The sequence below is a fragment of the Chiloscyllium plagiosum genome, unplaced genomic scaffold, assembly GCF_037043375.1.
Source record: "Chiloscyllium plagiosum isolate Xiang-an unplaced genomic scaffold, Cpla_swu_hap1 HiC_scaffold_22, whole genome shotgun sequence".
In the NCBI taxonomy this organism is placed as follows: Eukaryota; Metazoa; Chordata; class Chondrichthyes; order Orectolobiformes; family Hemiscylliidae; genus Chiloscyllium; species Chiloscyllium plagiosum.
Genome location: NW_028270160.1, coordinates 43,445,218 through 43,452,657, shown reverse-complemented (window position 1 = coordinate 43,452,657; position 7,440 = coordinate 43,445,218). Strand labels below are relative to the sequence as shown.

The following is a 7,440-nucleotide window of genomic DNA, read 5'->3' as shown; positions in this document are numbered from 1 at the left end:
TAACCTCCATTTAAAGAAAATCCTTTCCGTTTTAACCCAATTCATAATGGAGTTCATGTATGAATCTATATTTTATAGTAGAACATGCACAGACAGATCTTCAAGTATTCTTTAAGAAAGAATCATACATTGAGTTTTTTGATACCTATTCCTGTCTGGGAGAGCTTGAACCAATTAATTGTTAACAGCAAGACAGAATAATAATATGTTGCTGAAAGGTACCAGGATAACAATGAGTAACCAACACCATAAAAATAACTGGCCAGCAGGTTCTCACACAGACACCAGTGTTTGAATCAGTGTTGTCACCTGACAAAACTCCTCCCAGTGCATAATGTGAAGCAGAGCCTGTGCTCGTGGTTCCTTTGCCAGGGTTTTATTAGCTTGCTGTTCGTGAAGTGACAAGCATTCCACCTCGGAAGCAGGCAGAGAAATGCAAGCCGCATTTAGCTCACAGAGCTGGGCAGCTTAACTGAGTTCCACTTCAAAATGTATCTCTTGCTGGATCACTGTACAGTCATTGGAAATGATTAATTGATAATGAAGTGTTTGATGTTCATGCTTTTATTTGGAAGAGACAGTGCCACAAACTGCTACTTGCAGTGAAAGTGAATGGCATTAAAGCTGAGGAGTGCACTACACCTGAATCCTTTAGGCATTTGTGGGGTGCTGAAGGACCAATTGCTTCATACCTAATTGCTCACTTCAAGGTAAAAATACAAAACACTATTATATCTTCTAACTAAGAATGTAGCATTAGAATGGAACTGAAAATTCTGTTACTGAAAAAGAATAAACTCAGTTATTTTCAGTTAATATCTGAAGGTACTATATATGCTCCTTTTGTGTTGTACTATTGTATCAAAGTATCATTCATATTTTCTTTAAAATGCAAGTTTTAATAGTGTATCTGTGTGCTTTTAAAATAATATGTATGTGTTGCATAAATAGATTAAATATAAACTGAAAAATGGGCAGTATTTAAACATAAATGGAATTTAACATTGAATAATCCATGATGTTAATGGTTACTGAAGGTGTTTACACAAGGCTTTTGTTTCACAAGTTTTTGTTGAAGACAGGCAGGATTCTAAAAGTAGATTTTAATCTTGTTGTCCATAATGGACATTAATGTGTTAATAAAACAGGATAGAAATTCGTCTTGGGCGGTAACAAAAGGTGGGTAGTATGGGATTGGCTGCCTGTTCCATTCAGTGCCTGGTATTTAATTCTATAGCAGTCAATGGAACTGAATAACAGACAATTGACCCAATACCACCTGTTTAACATTATGATCGAGATGAATTTCTACCCCATACTTTTGGTAAGCTTTATATATCTATCTGTAAGCCAGGTATTTCATGAATAACATTGGGAGCTTGAATGAAAACTGAGGTATTATGTATGGGAAATTAGCTATAAATAGCTTGCGCCAACAGACAAGCAAGTATTAATATAATTTGTATGTGATTTTTCATCAACTTTATAACTGAGCCATTCTAATAAGTAGTTCGTTATTCAAAGGAGAATTAATGACTCTGAAGCGGTTCAAGTGTTTTTTTTTCCTGGAACATTGCATGAGAGAAAAACAATTTTTTTTCGTTTAGTCATTTAAAAATGTGTAAGATACCAAGTCTCAGGGATTTAACTAGCTGCTACTTTATGACTAGAAACCAGCCTTGAGTTGATGTAAATTGTGTTATCAGGTCTTCTGCTTCTTTATGTAGCTTCATTTGACAGAATGTGAAGTTGAAAGATTCGAAATTTGACATGTGCAATGGAGAATGAATCAAGTGCAAGAAAGGCCATTATTTTCATACTCTGCTGCTCTGAGTGAACTGTTCCAACTTTCTATGATGAAGGAATCAAAATTAAAGTTAAATATCTTGATTAAATATAATATGCCTTTTCAGCAGGTGCTGAAAACAGACTGTGACCTGATTAATGCCCTGTGAGATAATGTATTCTGTCAGTGACCTCATGAAAGTTACAGCGAACATTTTTGGACCCCAGCCGTCAATTCATTCATGCTGTGTCTGTATCTGGCAAGCTCTTTCAATTTGTGACTGAGAGTAACTCGAGGAATCCTTTGTTATATTCTTTAAGGAATATAATATTCCATTAATGAAGCAGGTGCATTGAAGCAAATAGGCAACAGCTCCTAAAGCAGGAAGAGGAAACAAGTTTTAATTTTAGTCCTTTGAGAACTGTCAGCAATAGTTCCTAGTAGCAATTATTTAATTGAAAATCCTGGGCACAGTCTTGAATTTATTTGATGTAATCTCTTGATTTTTTTGAATTTTTTTACAATTAGTAATTCTATAAGTTTCTGAACACAACATCAAATGAACTCAATTCCACAAATTTACCTTTACATATGTTGTAGCATGTTCAAAATACAGACTTTATTACATGTCTGTAACATTGCTACCTATTAACTTATAAGTTACTGTGCTAGAGGGTAAACATGAACATATACAAAGATATAGCAGAAAATTTTACACTTTGGAACGTGCTGATGTAAGTGCTTTTAGAGCCATTAATAAATGTCTCAGAAAAATTCTGAAGCTTTATTGTCCCAATGTTGTAGCCTTATATACTTTAAAATCTCCTCGAGGTCATGTCAAATTTATAGATAACATCAAATGAGAAGCAGAAGCCAAGTTAAAGAAGCAATTAATTCAACATCAGAAATTAAAAGCTGTGAATACAAAAAATCTTGAAATTGAATAAAGGTATGCATGTAAATGATTTGCACATTGAAAAAAAAACTTGTGATATACATGTTATTTGAATGATGTAGAACTAAGAATGAGGTTGAAAGCTTATTCTGGGGTGTTATTTGATTTGGTATTTATATTGTCAAGCTATTTTGGAGCAGCAATTAATAAAATGGACAGAATGCTGAGCTATAACTAAAATAGGAATGGATACATTATAGCTTGTCATATTGAAACTGTACAATGCTTTGGTCAGTGTTGTGTCTTGTATTGGTCACCTAAAAGCAAGAGCAATATACTAGCCCTAGGATCGAGAAGAGGCATGAGTTTAGTGAAATGATTGATTTATGTTGATAGGCTGGACAAACTGACATTCTTTAGCCTTGAAACATAGAAACTGAGAAAAATCACACTCAGGTAAGTATTGTGTCCCTAACCAGTAAAGGAAAGCTCATCTTTCTTGAAGGTGAGATTACGATTGTAGGGCACAGGTTCAAACTGGTGAAAGGAAAGTTTGAGATTGATGTCTGGAAGAATTCCTCCATAGAATCTATAATCAACAATTGGAAAGCATTTCCAGGCAGAGAATTGGAACCATTCAAGTGTTGAAACGGTGTACTGTGATTTTAACTCTCTAAATGAAAGAGCCAGCATGGATGAATAGTCTTTCTCATCTGTATTAATCTTATGAACATTCATGAAATTGACTGAACTTAAACATCATACACCTCCTCCACACACATTTTTAGTGAAAACTGTCTTAACTCAATTTATGGTTTTGAATTAAATGACCCACCTGACACTTGGAGCTGATTTTCAATTTGCACTAGTGGATTTCAATGGTGTCGCTGAAGAATGCATATAACTCAACTCTGCCTAATGCAGTTGATGGCCAATGCTTAGAGCACCATCAGAAACAGCAAGAGGCTGAGACGCTCAAATTATTTTTAGGTTTACTGTTCAGTAACCCTGACGATGCATGATATAATTGCTCCCTGTGACATTACCTGTATAAAGAAATAAAAAACCTGTGTGGAGTAAACTTGGGGTTAACTGCATGAGTTTGCATATTACCCTCCTGCCTGTTCCAACTTTTCTGTAATTGTACCGTAAGGTAGGCCACCCTTGACCCAAACAGGGCCTTTTAAGTGGCAATTAAAGACCAATTAATGACCTTTTTCCCCATCCAATCTGAATTTCCAATTTTCTACCTATTGCTAGGAGACTTTCAGTAATGGGGGAATCCTCGAATATTATCATGATCAGGTATTAAGTAGAATGAAGGTCTGTCCCCCATCCTAAAAGCTTCCTTTCTACAACCAGGTCTGTCTTCCATGGGTTCTTACTACCCACACTCTCAGCCCTTTCCCCCTAGAGTCACCAGTAACTCCCTACTGCATCCTGCCCCTCCTCATCATGGTACCACAGTCATGTATCTGGTCTTGGATGCTGAGATGTAGAATCTGAGGACTTCTTGTCATCTCAGCCTTGGTCACTGCCCTACTGGAAGTACGAGATGCTGTCCAGATTGACTAATACTTTCTGAGTGAAGGGTGGAAGTGCCATCTTTAGTGATTGTTCCAGGGAGCATTAAATGGTTGCAGAGCAATCAGTATTGGTGGCAGTGCATTTCCAGTTGACTTCAAGTCTCAGGGTGGAAAATTAAAAAGATTCTGCCCCTTTGCCTGACAGAAAGCGGATAACTGCGGATTAAAAGGCAAATAATGGACTTAGTTCACAGCTCCACCAATAATTTCCTATGGGGTGGACAAGACAACAACCTGAATGAGGTGGCAGTCTCGTTAATCTCTACAATTCATTGCCTGCCTGGTATGCAGGACTTCCGGTCCCATTTAAACTGCTCTCGATTAAAATTTTAATCGATGGTGCTTCACTGAGTAAAACCTGGTGCAAAATCAGGTGAGACCTGGAATAGTAGTTGTTGAAATTACTTACCAGGAGGATCACTGGGCTACACAAGAACAATGTGAGTGATAGCTGCCTTCAGATTTCCAATTGCCCATGAATATGATCTCCAACCTGTTATCCATCCCTTGGCCAAATCCGACTTTCCAAGCTTAGTTCAGATCCATTTAGTTCATGCAATTCAAATGCTTATCCAAGTGTCTTTTCAAGTACTTTTGTGATTGTCTATCTGTTGTTCTCTCTCTCGCTCTCAAATTCTGGATTCCCCGTTTTTTATTCAAATGTAACTTTCAGGTGAGCCTATATCTGACAGGTCTCTTTTGGTTGTAGAATGTTGCCCGATATTTTTAAGTGTTAATGGGTACAGGCTATGAGCTACTTTGCCAATTTTTATCAGGAATTGAGCAGCCCAATGAATGGAGTCTAATAGTGTTGTAAAAACTAATCAGAAAACAACCAAGTAAATTTTAAAGCACAAAGTTTACATGTGCAGCGAATAACTCTGCTGACTTTACCGTCAACTCTGCAGAAGGTGAAGATTGTACTGCCTGGTATTCATTCATGTCAGGTGTGTAGGACAAAACCTGGAAGGAAGTAGCAGAGTTTAGGCCTGGGTGTGATGTATTCTGATGTAGAAGAGAAGAGATCAGATACAGAAGGATCAAAAAATGTCTGGGGTTTGAGGACTTCCTAATATTAAAACATAGAAACATTCAAAAACAAGTGAGACAGTGAATGGAGGGCTGGATGTTCCACTGCAGAAATTGTAGATCCGTTGCTATTGCTACATGGTATTTATATGTCCTGCGTTGGATAATCCCTTTGACAATTGTTTTGGACCAAAATGAGAGACAAGGAATTGGCAGCAAACTTTACGTCTCTCCTGATCTGTTATTTGATTTTATTGAAGTCAAGAGGACAGGCTGATTTGATATTAGCCATTTTGCATTATCTTACAAAGTCAAAATAATTTGTGCTATAAAATCAGTTTTGTGACTTTGATTCTTTGTTGTTGATTCTCCTGTATTTATTATGTTACAAATTTATCTTTAAGATAGATGGTGAAAAGACTAGGTAACCCAGATAGCTGCTGAAACTGTATCAGGGATGATTTGATGTTGTACACATGGAATTTATTTTTTCAATGCTTTGAAAAAATATGTTTAATTTATCTTGATTAGCTTAGATTTCTTACGCTCTAAAAACCATGCTTTGTAGCCAACAGATTTTTGAATGTGTAGGAAATGTGCCAGATGCAAAACTTCCATTTACACAGATTTTAAATGTGTGAGAGTCCAAGAAGTCATTTCCTCTATCTTCATATCAGCTTCCTGCATCACCAAGTGTAGTCAAAAGTGAAAAAGATGGTGTGATTTTCTTGCACCAAAATACTGTGTCCTGTGAATTTGCTTTGCATGTACTAAATGCATGAGGTCATGCAATGTAGTAGTGAGAAGTATATCATTTTAATAAAATGGGAGCAGACGAAAGGTTTTGAATCACTGTTGTATCTCATTGTGACACATTGATCAAAGCATGCAGACACCAAACTGGATGCCTGTCATCATGGTAACTAGCTCCACATGACTTCTTAGGATCTGGGTCAGCTTGTTGAGCACACAAAGACAAAATTAACTGATTAATTTTGCACTTCATTGGAATAAATGTTTGACATTCTCCTGCAATTCCATGACTATCCTATTAATTATTGATCCAACATACTGAGCTGAAAACAATCATTTATTGATATTCTTTTAACCCACACTTCTTTCCAGGAAAGAACGGGAATATAGGGAACATGGAATTAAAAATCCAAGTTGCTGTGGTCAGATACTCTTCAAATTGTAAATGACAGTGCATTAGATTTAAATGATGCATCCCAAAATTACAGGGTTTGCGTTATGTGGCTTCTAAGGTCTCTTTAATAGAACCAAATCAACATTGGATTAGATTGTATATTCTTCCTTTGCAAGCTCAATGATACGAAGAAAAGGCAACAAAATGTGATAATAATGGATTGCTTCTTTTGATGCATTAACATTTGTACAAAGTGTGTATTTAACTTGCAGTGATGGAATAAACAGGTGGTACCAGACTCTTCATTGGTCATGCATGTTGTCTGACTTTTCTTTTTCCTTACTTTATAATTCCTGTAAATCAATTTAATATTGAAAGAGTCTGTTCTTTTGAGTGGAACTCTCCACCTTCAACATAAAATCATAACTACTGTAACTGTCACTGATGCCAAAATAAAGATGCGATATTTCTCAATAATAGCGACTGTAACTTTTTCTGCACAAAACATTATTGAAATGCTGCAGATGTGGATATGTATCTGGGAGGAATTAGATAATCTGGAGTCTTTAGTCCAAGGCCACACAATGCAGAGTTAGCTCATATAATCATAAGTCAGAGTGAGGGTGAAAACTAATATATTCTTCCCAGTGCCCTTTAATAGGTGGTGAATCATGCACCAAGATTCTAAACTCATTAGGTATTGTACTTTATGTCTTCCACATCAGCTTAACCACAGCATCGCTATCAAATTATTTCAATTTCTAAATAATGCACTGGTCACAATGCACATGACAGTCATAACCTTAAAGTAGCTGAAAATGTGTTGCTGGAACAGCGCAGCAGGTCAGGCAGCATCCAGGGAACAGGAGAATCGACGTTTCGGGCATCAGCCCTTCCTCAGGCCGAAACGTTGATTCTCCTGTTCCCTGGATGCTGCCTGACCTGCTGCGCTGTTCCAGCAACACATTTTCAGCTCTGATCTCCAGCATCTGCAGAC

At 36.8% G+C, this 7,440-nt stretch overlaps 1 protein-coding gene across 9 annotated transcripts in view; it reads left to right on the top strand.

The window, feature by feature from the left end:
• Positions 1 to 379: 379 nt before the first annotated feature.
• The window catches only part of hs3st1l1 (heparan sulfate (glucosamine) 3-O-sulfotransferase 1-like1), a 143,820-nt gene continuing 136,759 nt past the window's right edge, over positions 380 to 7,440 (top strand). For 4 of the 9 annotated variants that reach the window (XM_087998987.1, XM_043712530.2, XM_043712527.2 and 1 more), the window contains exon 1: positions 388 to 710. The gene's annotated coding sequence lies outside the window, so the exon portion shown is untranslated. Of the gene's footprint in view, positions 711 to 1,253; positions 1,325 to 7,440 lie in introns of those variants that run through there. The other 5 variants (XR_006314901.2, XM_043712531.2, XM_043712535.2 and 2 more) reach the window with 5 other exon arrangements.